Source organism: Heterodontus francisci, chromosome 29, assembly GCF_036365525.1.
Source record: "Heterodontus francisci isolate sHetFra1 chromosome 29, sHetFra1.hap1, whole genome shotgun sequence".
Classification (NCBI taxonomy): domain Eukaryota; kingdom Metazoa; phylum Chordata; class Chondrichthyes; order Heterodontiformes; family Heterodontidae; genus Heterodontus; species Heterodontus francisci.
In genome coordinates, this window is record NC_090399.1 from 72,009,460 (window position 1) to 72,027,440 (window position 17,981).

The window sequence follows — 17,981 nt, forward strand, 5'->3', positions numbered from 1 at the left end:
GATGAAGCAGCCGAAGATGGTTAGGCCCTGAGGAACTCCTGCAGTGATTTCCTGGAGCCGAGATGATTGACCTCCAACAACCTCAACCATCTTCCTTTGCGCTAGGTATGACTCCAACCAGCGGAGAGTTTTCCCCCGATTTCCATTGACTTCAGTTTTGCTAGGGCTCCTTGTTGCCATACTCGGTCAAATACTGCCTTGGTGTCAAGGGGCAGTCACTCTCACCTCACCTCTTGAATTCAGCTCTTTTTTTCATGTTTGAACCAAGGCTCTAATGAGGTCAGGAGCAGAGTGGCCCTGGTAGAACCCAAACTGAGCATCACTGAGCAGGTTATCACGAAGCAAGTGTCGCTTGATAGTCGATGACACCTTCCATCACTTTACTGATGAAAAAGAGTAAACTGATGGGGTGGAAATTGGCTGGGTTGTTCCTGTCCTGCTTTTTGTGTACAGGACATACCTGGGCAATTTTCCACATTGCAGGGTAGATGCCAGTGTTGTCGCTGTACTGGAACAGCCTGGCTAGGGGCGCGGCTAGTTCTGGTGCACAGGTCTTCAGTACTATTGCCGGATTATTGTCAGGACCCATAGCCTTTGCGGTATCCAGTGCATTCAGTCGTTTCTTGATATCACACGGGATGAATCGAAGTGACTGAAGTCTGGCATCTGTGATGCTGGGGACTTCAGAAGGAGGCCAAGATGGATCATCAACTTGGCACTTCTGGCTGAAGATTGTTGCAAATGCTTCAGCCTTATTTTTCGCACTGATGTGCTGGGCTCCCCCATCACTGAGAATGGAGATCTTTGTGAAGCCACCTCCACCAATTGTTTAATTGTCCACCACCATTCATGACTCAATGAGGCAGGACTGCAGAGCTTAGATCTGATCCGTTTGTTATGAGGTGGCTTAGCTCTGTCTATCGCAAGCTGATTACGCAGTTTGGCAGGCAAGTAGCCCTGTGTTGTAGCTTCACCAGGCTGACACCTCATTTTGACCAGATTCACAATATATATATTAATGATTTAGACGAGGGAACTAAATGCAACATCTCCAAATTTGCAGATGACACAAAACTGGGTGGGAGGGTGAGTTGTGAGGAGGATGAAGAGAGGCTTCAGGGTGATTTGGACAAGTTGAGAGAGTGGGAAAATGCATGGCAGATGCAGTATAATGTGGATAAATATGAGGTTATCCACTTTGGTAGCAAAAACAGGAAGGCAGATTATTATCTGAACGGCTATAAACTGAGAGAGGGGAATATGCAACGGGACCTGGATGTTCTCGTACACCAGTCAGTGAAGGTAAGCATGCAGGTGCAACAGGTGGCAAAAAGGGCAAATGGTATGTTGGCCTTCATAGCGAGAGGATTCGAGTACAGGAGCAGGGTTGTCTTGCTGCAATTATACAGGGCCTTGGTGAGGCCACACCTGGAATAATGTGTACAGTTTTGGTCTCCTTATCTGAGGAAGGATGTTCTTGCTATTGTGGGAGTGCAGCAAAGGTTTACCAGACTAATTTTTGTGATGGCAGGACTGACGACTGAGGAGAGATTTAGTCAGTTAGTATTATATACGCTGGAGTTCAGAAGAGTGAGGGGGGATCTCAGAGAAACCTACAAAATTCTAACAGGACTTGACAGGATAGATTCAGGTAGGATGTTCCCAATGCTGTGGGAGTCCAGAACTAGGGATCATAGTCTAAGGATACGGGGTAAACCTTTCAGGACTGCGATCAGAAGAACTTTCTTCACCCAGAGAGTGGTGAGCCTGTGGAATTCACTACCACAGAAAGCAGTTGAGGCCAAAACATTGTATGTTTTCAAGAAAGAGTTAGATATAGCTCTTGGGGCAAAAGGGATGAAAGGATATGGGGGGAAAGAGGGAACAGGTTACAGAGTTGGATGATCAGCCATGATCATAATGAATGGCGGAGCAGGCTTGAAGGGTCGAATGGCCTACTCTTGTTCCTTTTCTCTCTGAATGACCATGGCATTCCCTCCTGCAATCTTCACTGAACCAGGGTCGGTCTCGTGTCTTGATGGTAACAGTAGAATATGGAATATGCCAGGCCTTGAGGTTACAGATTGTGGTGAAGTACAATTCTGCTGCTGATGATGGCCCACAGAAACTCAGGGATGCCCAATTTTGTATTGCTAGATCTGTTCTAATTCTATCCCATTTAGCACGGTGGTAGTGCTGCACAACACAATGGAGTGTATCTTCGAAATGAAGGCTAATAAAGAACATTAAACAGACATGGCAGAACAGATGATGTGCCTTAACTGGAACATGTGGGAGCTTGCAGAGAGGATTATGCTGCTGGACAAGCAGATCTGAGATAAATGTCTGTAGCTCAAGTAACTTGGTCTCGGAGTTGTTTTATTGGAGTCTAAGCTGCATACACTGTGCACCCTCAGAGAGGGGCAGACTTACCTGGACTCAACCTTCCAGGAGGTAGTCACACCCCTTAGGTTAAGTTGAAATTCGGAGTTAGTGAATGGTCAGGAAAAGAAGGATGTGTATGTGAGTCAGACAGGTCTGGAGATCCAGCATTTAATGATAGAGCAACCTTGGCCCTTGACTTTGACCAACAGGCATGAGGTACTTGCTATCCGTATGAATGAGAACAAGGACTGCAGGGTGGATGGGCAAACTGACCATGGCACCATGGTGTAGGAAGCCATTCAAGTGGGACAGTGAAACAGAATGTGGCAATGATAGGGGACACTATATTCAGGGGATAGATACTTTTATCTGCAGCTGTGACCTCTAGTTCCAAAGGTTGAGTGTCTGCCCAGTGTCAGGGTGAAAGTCACCTCACATCTGGAGATGAACTCGGATTGGGTGGGGAAGGATCCAGTTGTCATGGTCCACATGGGAAGAAACAACATAGAAAGTAACAGGAATGATGTTCTGCTGACGGAGTTTGAGTATTTTGGGAACCAATTAAAATGCAGAACCTCAAACGTAATAATCACTGATTGTTAACTGGGCCACACACCAATTGACACAGAGTCAAGAAGATTAGAGAATTAAATGTGTGGTTCAATGAGTGGTTTGGAAAGGAGGGGTTCAATTCATGGGGCACTGTCACCATTTCTGGGAAAACAGGGAGCTGTTCCATTGGTATGGGCTCCACTTAAACCAGTCTGGGATCAGGTTCCTGGTGATCCTCGGGATATGGGCAAGGCTTTGAATTAAAAAGGTAGGGGAGGTTTCAGGTGAAGAGAGATTGCAAAAACAAGAGAAAATTCCAGGCAACAGAGCAGTGTAGCAATTTAACTCCAGACAGCAGAGTAGGACAGGAAGGGACAGAGAGTTTAACGGTAACAGTGCACCAAGGAATAAGGTCTCTCCAAACAATAATAGTAAAACAATAAAATTAAAGCCTCTTTCTCAGAATGCGTGAAGATTTCATCTTAACATGGATGAACTAGTGGCACAGATGAAGATAAATGTTTAGATCTGATTGCCATTTTGATCCCGAGATGATTTGATTGTTGAAGTCATCACCGGGCGTGGTCAAGCCAAGGGACAGAGCACTAACATGGGTGTTAGAGGAAAAGACAGTTGTGAGTGGAGGGTTGGTTTTAGTCGGGCTGCAGAATGTTCCTGATATAGAAATATATTATCATAAGTAATGATCTAAACACAAGAATCTGAACGTTAAATTCAAGGTTTTGGAGGCCTAGGACCTAATGTAGGTCAACAAGAATATGCCAGGCATAGAGAGGAGCTTGGATGGGATAGGATGTGAGTTTCGAGATGACAAGAGCATGGATGAGAGTTTCAACAGCATGTGGACGATGGAGTGAAGGGAGGAATTTGATGTTATGGAAGTAGGTGGTCTTTGTGATTGGAGAATATGAGTTCCTGAAACTCATTGTGGTGTCGAACGGGAAGCCAAAGTTGGGCCGTGGTTAGCACCGCAGCCTCACAGCTCCAGCGACCCGGGTTCAATTCTGGGTACTGCCTGTGTGGAGTTTGCAAGTTCTCCCTGTGTCTGCGTGGGTTTTCTCCGGGTGCTCCGGTTTCCTCTCACAGCCAAAAGACTTGCAGGTTGGTCGGTAAATTGGCCATTATAAATTGCCCTTGTATAGGTAGGTGGTAGGGAAATTTAGGGACAGTTGGGGATGTGGTGGGAATATGGGATTAGTGTAGGATTAGTATAAATGGATAATTGGATAAAGTGGGTTTTGAGATGACAAGAGCATGGATGAGAGTTTCAACAGCACTTGGACGATGGAGTGAAGGGAGGAATTTGATGTTATGGAAGTAGGTGGTCTTTGTGATTGGAGAATATGAGTTCCTGAAACTCATTGTGGGGTTGAATGGGAAGCCAAGGTTGCAGACATTATGGGTCCAACTAAGCCAAAGGCCAAGGAGCAGTAGTAGAAAGTGGAACGTGCAGAGTTTGTGCTGTGGACTTGAAGATTGTGGCTCCGTCCTCCCAATGTATAACTGGAGGAAACTGTGAATTACAAATATTAAACGTCATTCAAGCAATCAGAAACTCAGTGGCATTGTAAGGGTTGTGTGTGGTAATGGAGAGGTAGGAATAGGTGTCGTCAGTGTACATGTGGAAGCTGACCCTATGTGTTCTGATAATATCTTCAAAGGGCAGCATGGAGATGGGAAAAAACCGCTGGAGAGCTAGAGTAGATCCTTAGAGGCTCCAAGACAAAACGTGAAGGTTCTTTTGGATAGCAGATAAGAGCAGAAATACACAAGGACAGTACCAGTTATCAGGCTAATGGATCAGAGACATTGAAGGCTAATTGTGTGGTCAACCTTATCAAAGATTACAGGGAGACTGAGGAGGTCTTATGGAGGGATTGTGCACCACAGTAACAGTCACAGAAGATTTCACTTTACTGGGACCGTTTGAATATTGAGGTCGGGGTGGAAACCTGATTGACGAGATACAAACATGATACTGTCGGAAGGATGTGCACGGATTTGGGAGACAACAACATGTTGAAGGGATTTGGAGAGGAAAGGGAAGTGTGAGATGGGATTGTAGTTACTTTTTTAAGAATGGAGGGAATGTGCCTTGACGTCTGAGGAAGGGGTGACAGTAGTTGTTTTGAAAGGGACGGAGAAGAAGGTGAGAATAGAGACACATGCCAAATATCAACTAATATGAGGCCCGGGAACAGAACTGATTATTATTCGAGTGGAAATAAGCTCAAGGTTGCAGGAGGAGACTTTCAAGGACTGGACACATTTGCTTAGAGATTGAGGGGAGATAGGAGAGAGATTGGTGAAAGCAGTTGGCTCAGGATACAAATGGTTGGTTTGGTGGACAATCGAAGGCTGATTTCAACAGGAGCAGGTGAACAGTTGCTTTCAACGTGAGAGAGGCAAAGACATTGCTGAGTTTATCACGTGTTGTTGGAGGTGAGGGAGGAGGATGTAAGGGAGAGGGATTTATAATGTTTGATGATAGTGAAGAAGAGTCACAGGGGCTATCATTGCATTCCAGGATGACCCTGGAGAATTGACCACATAGATAACAGTGAGGCCTGATTAATGTGGTCCAACATGAACCAGCTGTGGAGCAGAAACACTCAAGAATCTATCCCATGGACTAAGGACAGCAAATATGAGACCAGAACAGGGCATTCTATGAGTGAAGGAGACAGTCAAGGTACCAACAAAGACTAGATGTTTCTCTAACATTTGAATCCATTTTTATTTTATTTATTTAGAAATACAGCACTGAAACAGGCCCTTCGGCCCACCGAGTCTGTGCCGACCAACAACCACCCATTTATACTAACCCTACAGTAATCACATATTCCCTATCACCTCCCTACACTGGGGGCAATTTACAACAGCCAATTTACCTATCCCCTGCAAGTCTTTTGGATGTGGGAGGAAACCGGAGCACCCGGCAAAAACCCACGGAGATACAGGGAAAACTTGTAAGCTCTGCACGCGCAGCATCCAGAATCAAACCTGAGTTCCTGGAGCTGTGAGGCTGTGGTGCGAACCACTGTGCCGCCCATCCACCTTGGCCTCTTTTTGAAGGTTTTTTTGTTCTGCATTTGTGCCTTTTCTAACCATGCAAATTTGTTCTAGAAAAACAAAATAGTTGTCATGAATTGATCCAATGGCCAATTGTAATGGCTGTCAGAGCATGATTCCAGAGGTTGTTCGAACTGGACAGAATATACCATTTAGTGTTACTGCTTCCTTATGGGGAATTAATTTGATGTCTTTTAATGGTGTACAGTACAGTTGCTGTAAATCCACAAATCCAGCAGTGAAATTGACATTGGGATATTTCATGTTATATCATTTTGTTTATCGACATTAATATTCATCAATAATAATCTGGTAATTATACACGACTATCCAGAATATTGTTAAAGATAATCAGTCTTCTCATTGTCATTCACCTGCCCACAATGAATATAAAAGCAAGTGACTTGTAAACCAAGAAACCCTGCTCCAGATCAATGTTCTTTAATTGTTATTGACACAATTTCCCATTCAGTGTAAACAAATATTTCACCCCATTCTTCAACTCCTCTCTGAATTTCCTCTGTGTCAGTCCATAGATACAAGTGTTTGTGCAGACACTGAGAAGCTGCAACATAAACCCAACTTGTTGAGCAATATATATCGGGTTACTGTAATATTTGTCTGAATAGTAAAAGTTTTCCACTGGCCGGTCTATCACAAGAACAACATATGTCATCCACAACAGTATGAAATTGGCAGAAATAGTGAAAAGTAAAATCATGGAATTCCTCCGATTCTTCACCTCTGGATCTTTCTGATTCTCACTCTTGCTCCGGAGTCCCCTGCAGTCTCTATTTGCCATGATAATGTGTCTGACGGTCAAAGCATTGAACAGCAGAATTAAAACTATTGGTAAGATTGGGTTTATGATGCCTTTGATACACGCGTATATCCTCCACAAGGGAGAGGTGAGGTAATCAGCAGTAGCATCACAATACCAAGGTACATTGTCAATTATAAATACAGGGTCAACTGCATAGTAATAGGGAATATTTACAAGACAGCTCACCACAAACAAGATGGCGATAACCACAGTCGCTGTTTTCTCTGTGTTATATTTTGATTGCAGCTTCTGACAGCAAATTTTTACAAAGCGATCAAAAGTGAAGGCGACAGTAAACCAGACAGAACAGTCTAAAGCTGCAGTGTATGTGACAAGGTTCACCGTACACACAGGAGTTATAAACAGGAAACTAACTGGAAAGTACATGATATTAATCCGGTGTAATATCACATGGATGATAACCACCATTAGATCCGCCACTGCCATGGCCACCAGATAGTGAGTGATACATTTGGAGAGACCGCACTTTCCTCGAGACAAAATCACAATCGCCACCAAGTTAACTGTAAGAAACAGAAACATGAAATTTACCTCCACACTGTCCCCAATCATTTTGAAGAATCATTTAAAGTTGAATAAGACAGCCTGGAAATATAAGATTTCCAGATCTGAATTAAACGCAAGTTTAAATAAAAGAACTATTTATTTGTAGCAGTGAAATCTGTGGCAAAAGCAGGTATGGGAAAATTAAAATGTAAAACAAGTTCTGGCCTTCAGATAGTGAAACATCTGCTGTGGTAGAACCCAAAAGTATTGACATTATTCTGGAGAATTCTGGCACCTAAAACACGACTGTCTCCAAAGGCAAGTATTTGCAGATCAGCTCCACCCTGTTGGGTTCTGGTGATGCTACCATTGACAATGACGTTTCTGATTTGTCTTTCCCGCACTTCTGCCTAAACCTTCCCCTCCCTCCCAGAAATGTAACATGGTTCCCCTTGCCCTCACTTCCTATTCGACCAGTCTTCACATCAAAAATGTCATCCTCTGAGATTTCCAACACCTCCAGTGTGCTACCTCCACCAAACACATCGTCCCTTCCCCTCCCCTCCCCTCTCAGTATTCCAAAGGGATGATTCCCTCTGAGACACCTCGTCCCCTTCCCATAGCATCTTCCCATGCAATCGCAGGGTGTGTAATACCTCCCCTTTCATCTCTTCTCTCTTCACCATCCAAGAGTCCAAAGCCTCATTCCAGGTGAAGCAGTGATTTACTTGTACTTCTTTCAATCTGGTCTATTATATTCACTGTTCACAATGCGATTGCCTCTACACTGGGGAAACCAAACACAGTTCAGGTGACTGATGTCTGGAACACCTCCATTCAGGCCAAAAGCATTACCACAAGCTTTCTGTCGCTTGCTATTGTAATTCACCACCCTATTCCATGTCCTTGGTCTGCAGCAGTGTTCCAGTGAACATCAACGCAAGCTCGAGGATCAGCACCTCATCTTCTCATTCGTCACTCTACAGCCTTCTAGACTCAACAATGTGTTCAACAATTTCAGAGAATGACTGTCTTTTCATTCCATTTTATTGCATTTTATTTGTTTTATTTTACTTTATTCCTTTTTTAACTATGGACCTGTCTTAAACTTGTTTTTCAGGTTTTTACTTTTGGACAGATCTGTTCATTTCTCAGCCATTAACACTCTCTCCAGACCTAGTCTTTCCATATTGCTAAGTGCTCCTTTGCCTTTGTTCCGTGACAGCTTTGTCATTTAATCTCTTTTGTCCTCTGTCCTATCGCACACCTTTCCTTTTGTTCTTCTTTCCCCTCCCCCTATTCACTCGATCAAATCCTATTACATTCCTAACCTTTGCCGGTTCTGATGAAATGTCACAGACCCTAAACTTTAACTCTGTTCCTGTCTCCACAGAGGCTGCCAGACCTGTTGTGTATTTCCAGAACTTTCTGTTTTTATTTCAGATTTCCAGCATCTGCAGTATTTTGTTTTTATTATTCTGGAGAGTATACTGTTAGGTTACGGTCTGTACAACATGGAGAGCACACTCTCGTCCTGTTGCAATACAGACTGTCCAACATGGGAAGCGCACTCTCGTCCTGTTACAATACAGACTGTCCAACATGGGAAGCACACTCTCGCCCTGTTAGGCTATCGTTTGTACAACATTGACAGTGAACTCTTCCCTTCTTTTAAAATATTGACCAAGCAAAGTGAAGAATGGAAAAATCTCGAGGGGTGGCTCATGCGCCAGTAACAGAAATCAGCAGGAGTTCCCTTCCACTTCCATTGAGAAACAAAATCAAAGCTGAATTCAAATCCATGCAAACAAGAGAAACTTCTGCTGTTACACGAAAGGTCAACATGAAATAAAATAAAAAGACGATAACTCCTAGAATCCTAAGTTACACGTGTAATCCACTTCACAACATCAAGAGATTTAAAATTGCTCATTTATTTCTGATCTGATATCCAAGCAAACTCTGTGAAAAGTTTCCATTGTAAACATTAAAGGGAATTGATATTTTAGCATTTTCTGTGCTGAAAATTCAAGCCGCAATATAAGTTTAATTGATAAATCACATTGAGAGAACATGACAATCACTTGCTCCTTAAGTGATGCCATCAAAGAGGGTAAATATAACATGAAGAGTCACACATTGATATTCATCTTTCACCGCGTCATTTAACCGTCTTACCAGGAATACTGACGGCTGCAAGAATCGGGTAGTAAATGTGGTCGACCTGATAAATTACAGGGTATCCCATTCCTTCTGTGAAACGTCAATGCAGACACTTCTTCACACGAACCCTTATTAATAGTACAGAGAAACCTCCATGGGGAGAGTCATCTAGGGAATGTGTGCAGGGATATTAGTTACAGTCCAGTGAATAAACTGATGGAATGAACCATTTTCTGCACACAATAGAGTCACTGGAGAATATGGAAAACAAAATAATTGCAAATTCCGAGAAATGTTTTTCATAAACTGCTTTGCAACTTCTTTTACTACGATCTCAAGTGTTGATGTGGATGAACAGTATCAGGAACAATAGCACTGGTGTTGATGTGGCCGAACAGACTCAGGAATAATAGCACTGGGGAATCTGTGGGTGAACAGTCTCAGGAGCAATAGTCCTGTTGTTGACGTGGATGAACAGTCTCAGGAACAATAGCCCTGGTGTTGATGAGGGTGAACAGTCTCAGGAACAATAGTCCTTGTTCTAATGTGGATGAACAGTCTCAGGAACAATAGCCCTGGTGTTGATGTGAATGAACAGTGTCAGGAACAATAGCCCTGGTGTTGATGTGGATGAACAGTCTCAGGAACAATAAACCTGGTGTTGATGTGGATGAACAGTCTCAGGAACAATTAACCAGGTGCTGATGTAGATGGACAGTTCAGGAACAATAGCCCTGGTGTTGATGTGGATGAACAGTCTCAGGAACAATAGCCCTGGTATTGATGTGGATGAACAGTCTCAAGAACAATAGCCCTGGTGTTGATGCGGATGAACAGTTGAGGAACAATAGTCCTGTTGTTGATGTGGATGAACAATCTCAGGAACAATAGCCCTGGTGTTGATGTGGATGAACAGTCTCAGGAACAATAAACCTGGTGTTGATGTGGATGAACAGTCTCAGGAACAATAAACCGGGTGTTGATGTAGATGAACAGTCTCAGGAACAATAGCCCTGGTGTTGATGTGGATGAACAGTCTCAGGAAAAAAAGCCCTGGTGTTGATGTGGATGAAAAGTCTCAGGAACAATAGCCCTGGTACTGATGTGGATGAAGAATCTCAGGAACAAAAGCCCTGGTGTTGATGTGGATGAACAGTCTCAGGAACAATAGCCCTTGTATTGATGTGGATGAACAGTCTCAGAAACAATAGACCTGTTGTTGATGTGAATGAACAGTCTCAGGAACAATAGCCCTGGTGTTTCTGTGGGTGAACAGTCTCATGAGCAATATTCCTGGTGTTGATGTGAATGAACAGTCTCAGGAACAATAACTCTGGTGTTGATGAGGGTGAACATTCTCAGGAACAATAGTCCTTGTTCTAATGTGGATGAACAGTCTCAGGAACAATAGCCCTGGTGTTGATGTGGATGAACAGTGTCAGGAACAATAGTCCTGTGGTTGATGTGGATGAACTGTCTCAGGAACAATAGCCCAGGTGTTGATGTGGATGAACAGTCTCAGGAACAATCGTCCTGGTGTTGATGTGGATGAACAGTTTCAGAAACAATAGCCCTGGTGTTTATGTGGATGAACAGTCTCAGGAACAATAAACCTGGTGTTGATGTGGAAGAACAGTCTCAGGAACAATAAACCGGGTGTTGATTGTCGATGGACAGCTCAGGAACAATAGCCCTGGTGTTGATGTGGATGAACAGTCTCAGGAACAATAGCCATGGTGTTGATGTGGATGAACAGTCTCAGGAACAATCGTCCTGGTGTTGATGTGGATGAACAGTCTCAGGAACAAAAGCCCTGGTGTTGATGTGGATGAACAGTGTCAGGAAAAATAGCCCTGGTGTTGATGTGGATGAACTGTCTCAGGAACAATCGTCCTGGTGTTGCTGTGGATGAACAGTCTCAGGAACAAAAGCCCTGGTTTTGATGTGGATGAACAGTCTCAGGAACAATAGTCCTGTTGTTGATGTGGATGAAGTGTCTCAGAAATAATAGCCCCGGTGTTGATGTGGGTGAGCAGTGTCAGGAACAATAGTCCTGGTGTTGATGTGGATGAACTGTCTCAGGAACAATAAACCTCGTGTTGATGTGGATGAACAGGCTCAGGAACTATAAACCGGGTGTTGATATTGATGGACAGTTCAGGAATAATAGCCCTGGTGTTGATGTGGATGAACAGTCTCAGGAACAATAGTCCTGGTGTTGACGTGGTTGAACAGTCTCAGGAACAATTGTCCTGGTGCTGATGTGGATGAACAGTCTCAGGAACAAAAGCACTGGTTTTGATGTGGATGAACATTCTCAGGAACAATAGCCCTGGTGTTGATGTGGATGAACAGTCTCAGGAGCAATAGTCCTGGTGTTGATGTGGATGAACAGTGTCAGGAACAATAGTCCTTGAGTTGATGTGGATGAAAAGTCTCAGGAACAATAGCCCTGGTGTTGATGTGGATGAACAGTGTCACGAACAATAGTCCTGGTGTTGATGTGGATGAACAGTCTCAGGAACAATAGCCCTGGTGTTGATGTGGATGAACAGTGTCAGAAACAATAGTCCTGGGGTTGATGTGGATGAACAGTCTCAGGAACAATAGCCCTGGTGTTGATGTGGATGAACAGTGTCAGGAACAATAGCCCTGGCGTTGATGTGGATGAACAGTGTCAGGAACAATAGTCCTGATGTTGATGTGGATGAACAGTCCGAGGAACAATAATCCTGGTATTGATGTGGATGAACAGTCTCAGGAACAACAGCCCTTGTGTTGATGTGAATGAACAGTCTCAGGAACAATAGCTCTGGTGTTGATGTGGATGAACAGTCTCAGGAACAATAAACCGGGTGTTGATGTAGATGAACAGTCTCAGGAACAATAAACCTGGTGTTGATGTGGATGAACAGTCTCAGGAACAATAAACTGGGTGTTGATGTAGATGAACAGTCTCAGGAACAATAGCCCTGGTGTTTCTGTGGGTGAACAGTCTCAGGAATAATCGCCCTGGTATGGATGTAAATGAAGAGTCTCAGGAACAATAGCCCTGGTGTTGATGTGGATGAACAGTCTCAGGAACAATAAACCGGGTGTTTCTGTGGGTGAACAGTGTCATGAGCAATAGTCCTGGTGTTGATGTGGATGAACAGTCTCAGGAACAATAACTCTGGTGTTGATGTGGATGAACATTTTCAGGAACAATATTCCTTGTTCTAATGTGGATGAACAGTCTCAGGAACAATAGCCCTGGTGTTGATGTGGATGTGCAGTGTCAGGAACAATAGACCTGGTGTTGATGTGGATGAACTGTCTCAGGAACAAGAGCCCTGGTTTTGATGTGGATGTGCCGTGTCAGGAACAATAGATCTGGTGTTGATGTGGATGAACAGTCTCAGGAACAATAAACCGGGTGTTGATTGTCGATGGACAGCTCAGGAACAAAAGCCCTGGTGTTGATGTGGATGAACAGTCTCAGGAACAATAGCCCTGGTGGTGATGTGGATGAACAGTCCCAGGAACAATAGACCTGGTGTTGATGTGGATGAACAGTCTCAGGAACAAGAGCCCTGGTGTTGATGTGGATGAACAGTCTCAGGAACAAGAGCCCTGGTGTTGATGTGGATGAACAGTCTCAGGAACAATAGCCCTGGTGTTGATGTGGATGAACAGTGTCAGGAACAATAGTCCTGATGTTGATGTGGATGAACAGTCTCAGGAACAATAATCCTGGTATTGATGTGGATGAACAGTCTCAGGAACAACAGCCCTTGTGTTGATGTGAATGAACAGTCTCAGGAACAATAGCTCTGGTGTTGATGTGGATGAACAGTCTCAGGAACAATAAAACGGGTGTTGATGTAGATGAACAGTCTCAGGAACAATAAACCTGGTGTTGATGTGGATGAACAGTCTCAGGAACAATAAACTGGGTGTTGATGTAGATGAACAGTCTCAGGAACAATAGCCCTGGTGTTTCTGTGGGTGAACAGTCTCAGGAATAATCGCCCTGGTATGGATGTAAATGAAGAGTCTCAGGAACAATAGCCCTGGTGTTGATGTGGATGAACAGTCTCAGGAACAATAAACCGGGTGTTTCTGTGGGTGAACAGTGTCATGAGCAATAGTCCTGGTGTTGATGTGGATGAACAGTCTCAGGAACAATAACTCTGGTGTTGATGTGGATGAACATTTTCAGGAACAATATTCCTTGTTCTAATGTGGATGAACAGTCTCAGGAACAATAGCCCTGGTGTTGATGTGGATGTGCAGTGTCAGGAACAATAGACCTGGTGTTGATGTGGATGAACTGTCTCAGGAACAAGAGCCCTGGTGTTGATGTGGATGTGCCGTGTCAGGAACAATAGATCTGGTGTTGATGTGGATGAACAGTCTCAGGAACAATAAACCGGGTGTTGATTGTCGATGGACAGCTCAGGAACAAAAGCCCTGGTGTTGATGTGGATGAACAGTCTCAGGAACAATAGCTCTGTTGTTGATGTGGATGAACAGTCTCAGGAACAATAGCCCTGGTGGTGATGTGGATGAACAGTCCCAGGAACAATAGACCTGGTGTTGATGTGGATGAACAGTCTCAGGAACAAGAGCCCTGGTGTTGATGTGGATGTGCAGTGTCAGGAACAATAGACCTGGTGTTGATGTGGATGAACAGTCTCAGGAACAATAAACCGGGTGTTGATTGTCGATGGACAGCTCAGAAACAATAGCCCTGGTGTTGATGTGGATGAACAGTCTCAGGAACAATAGCCCTGGTGTTGGTGTGGATGAGCAGTCTCAGGAACAATAGCCCTGGTGGTGATGTGGATGAACAGACTCAGGAACAATAGCCCTGGTGGTGATGTGGATGAGCAGTCTCAGGAACAATAAACCGGGTGTTGACTGTCGATGGACAGCTCAGGAACAATAGCCCTGGTGTTGATGTGGATGAACAGTCTCAGGAACAATAGCCCTGGTGTTGATGTGGATGAGCAGTCTCAGGAACAAAAGCCCTGGTTTTGATGAGGGTGAACAGTCTCAGGAACAATAGTCCTTGTACTAATGTGGATGAACAGTCTCAGGAACAATCGTCCTGGTGTTGATGTGGATGAGCAGTGTCAGGAACAATAGTCCTGTTGTTGATGTGGATGAGCAGTGTCAGGAACAATAGTCCTGTTGTTGATGTGGATGATCTGTCTCAGGAAAAATAGCCCTGGTGTTTATGTGGATGAACAGTCTCAGGAACAGTAAACTGGGTGTTGATGTAGATGAACAGTCTCAGGAATAAAAGCCCTGGTGTTGATGAGGATGAACAGTCTCAGGAACAATAGTCCTTGTACTAATGTGGATGAAAAGTTTCAGAAACAATAGACATATTGTTGATGTGGATGAACAGTCTCAGGAACAATAGCACTGGTGTTGATGTGGATGAACAGTCTCAGGAACAATAGCCATGGTGTTGATGTGGATGAACAGTCTCAGGAGCATTAGTCCTGGTGATGATGTGGGTGAACAGTCTCAGGAGCAATAGTCCTGGTGTTGATGTGGTTGAACAGTTTCAGGAACAGTAGCCCTGGTGTTGATGTGGATGAACAGTCTCAGGAGCATTAGTCCTGGTGATGATGTGGGTGAACAGTCTCAGGAACAATAGCCCTTGTTCTAATGTGGATGAACAGTCTCAGGAACAATAGCCCTGGTGTTGATGTGGATCAGCAGTGTCACGAACTATAGCCCTGGTGTTGATGTGGATGAACAGTCTCAGGAGCAATAGCCCTGGTGGTGATGTGGATGAACAGTCTCAGGAACAATAGTCCTGGTGTTGATGTGGATGAGCAGTGTCAGGAACAATAGTCCCGTTGTTGATGTGGATGATCTGTCTCAGGAACAATAGCCCTGGTGTTTCTGTGGGTGAACAGTCTCAGGAACAATCACCCTGGTGTTGATGAGGGTGAATATTCTCAGGAACAATAGTCGTTGTTCGAATGTGGATGAACAGTCTCAGGAAAAATAGCCCTGGTGTTGATGTGGATGAACTGTCTCAGGAACAATAGCCCTGGTGTTGATGTGGATGAGCAGTGTCAGGGAAAATAGCCCTGGTGTTGATGTGGATGCACAGTCTAAGGAACAATAGCCCTCGTGTTGATGCAGAAGGACAGTGTCAGTAAAAATAGCCCTGGTGTTGATGTGGATGCAAAGTCTCAGGAACAATAGTCCTGGTGTTGATGTAGAAGAACAGTGTCAGGAACAATAGTCCTGTTGTTGATTTGGATGAACAGTCTCAGGAACAAGAGCCCTGGTGTTGATGAGGGTGAACAGTCTCAGGAACAATAGTCCTTGTTCTAATGTGGATGAACAGTTTCAGAAACAATAGCCCTGGTGTTTATGTGGATGAACAGTCTCAGGAACAATAAACCTGGTGTTGATGTGGAAGAACAGTCTCAGGAACAATAAACCGGGTGTTGATTGTCGATGGACAGCTCAGGAACAATAGCCCAGGTGTTGATGTGGATGAACAGTCTCAGGAACAATAGCCTTGGTTTTGATGTGGATGAACAGTCTCAGGAACAATAGTCCTGTTGTTGATGTGGATGAACTGTCTCAGGAATAATAGCCCTGGTGTTGATGTGGATGAACTGTCTCAGGAACAATAAACCTCGTGTTGATGTGGATGAACAGTCTCAGGAACTATAAACCGGGTGTTGATGTAGATGGACAGTTCAGGAATAATAGCCCTGGTGTTGATGTGGATGAACAGTCTCAGGAACAATAGTCCTGGTGTTGATGTGGTTGAACAGTCTCAGGAACAATTGTCCTGGTGTTGATGTGGATGAACAGTCTCAGGAACAAAAGCCCTGGTGTTGATGTGGATGAACAGTCTCAGGAGCAATAGTCCTGGTGTTGATGTGGATGAACAGTGTCAGGAACAATAGTCCTGGTGTTGATGTGGATGAACAGTGTCACGAACAATAGTCCTGGTGTTGATGTGGATGAACAGTCTCAGGAACAATAGCCCTGGTGTTGATGTGGATGAACAGTGTCAGGAACAATAGCCCTGGTGTTGATGTGGATGAACAGTCTCAGGAACAATAGCCCTGGTGTTGATGTGGATGAACAGTCTCAGGAACAATAGCCTTGGTGTTGATGTGGATGAACAGTCTCAGGAAAAATAGCCCTGGTGTTGATGTGGATGAACAGTGTCAGGAACAATAGTCCTGATGTTGATGTGGATGATCAGTCTCAGGAACAATAGTCCTGGTATTGATGTGGATGAACAGTCTCAGGAACAACAGCCCTTGTGTTGATGTGGATGAACAGTCTCAGGAACAATAGCTCTGGTGTTGATGTGGTTGAACAGTGTCAGGAACAATAGTTCTGTTGTTGATGTGGATGAACAGTCTCAGGAACAATAGTCCTTGAGTTGACGTGGATGAACAGTCTCAGGAACAATAGCCCGTGTGTTGATGTGGATGAACATTGTCAGGAACAATAGTTCTCATATTGATGTGGATGAACAGTCTCAGGAACAATAGCCCTTATGTTGATGTGGATGAACATTGTCAGGAACAACAGTTCTGTTGTTGAAGTGGATGAACAGTCTCAGGAACAATAGCCTTGGTGTTGATGTGGATGAACAGTCTCAGGAACAATAGCCCTGGTGTTGATGTGGATGAACAGTGTCAGGAACAATAGTCCTGGTGTTGATGTGGATGAACAGTCTCAGGAACAATAGTCCTGGTGTTGATGTGGATGAACAGTCTCAGGAACAACAGCCCTGGTGTTGATGTGGATGAACAGTCTCAGGAACAATAGCGCTTGTGTTATTGTGGATGAACAGTCTCAGGAACAATAGCCTTGGTGTTGATGTGGATGAACAGTCTCAGGAACAATAGCCCTGTTGTTGATGTGGATGAACAGTCTCAGGAACAATAGTCCTGGTGTTGATGTGGATGAACAGTCTCAGGAACAATAGTCCTGGTGTTGATGTGGATGAACAGTCTCAGGAACAACAGCCCTGGTGTTGATGTGGATGAACAGTCTCAGGAACAATAGCGCTAGTGTTGATGTGGATGAACAGTCTCAGGAACAATAGCCCTGGTGTTGATGTAGATGAACAGTCCCAGGAACAATAGCTCTGGTGTTGATGTGGATGAACAGTCTCAGGAACAATAGCCCTGGTGTTGATGTAGATGAACAGGCCTAGGAACAATAGCCCTGGTGTTGATGTGGATGAACAGTCCATGGAACAATAGCCCTGGTGTTCATGTGGATGAACAGTGTCAGGAACAATTGCCCTTGTGTTGATGTGGATGAACAGTGTCAGGAACAATAGTTCTGCTGTTGATGTGGTTGAACAGTCTCAGGAACAATGGCTCTTGAGTTGATGTGGATGAATCGTCTCAGGAACAATAGCCCTTGTGTTGATGTGGATGAACATTGTCAGGAACAATAGTTCTCATAT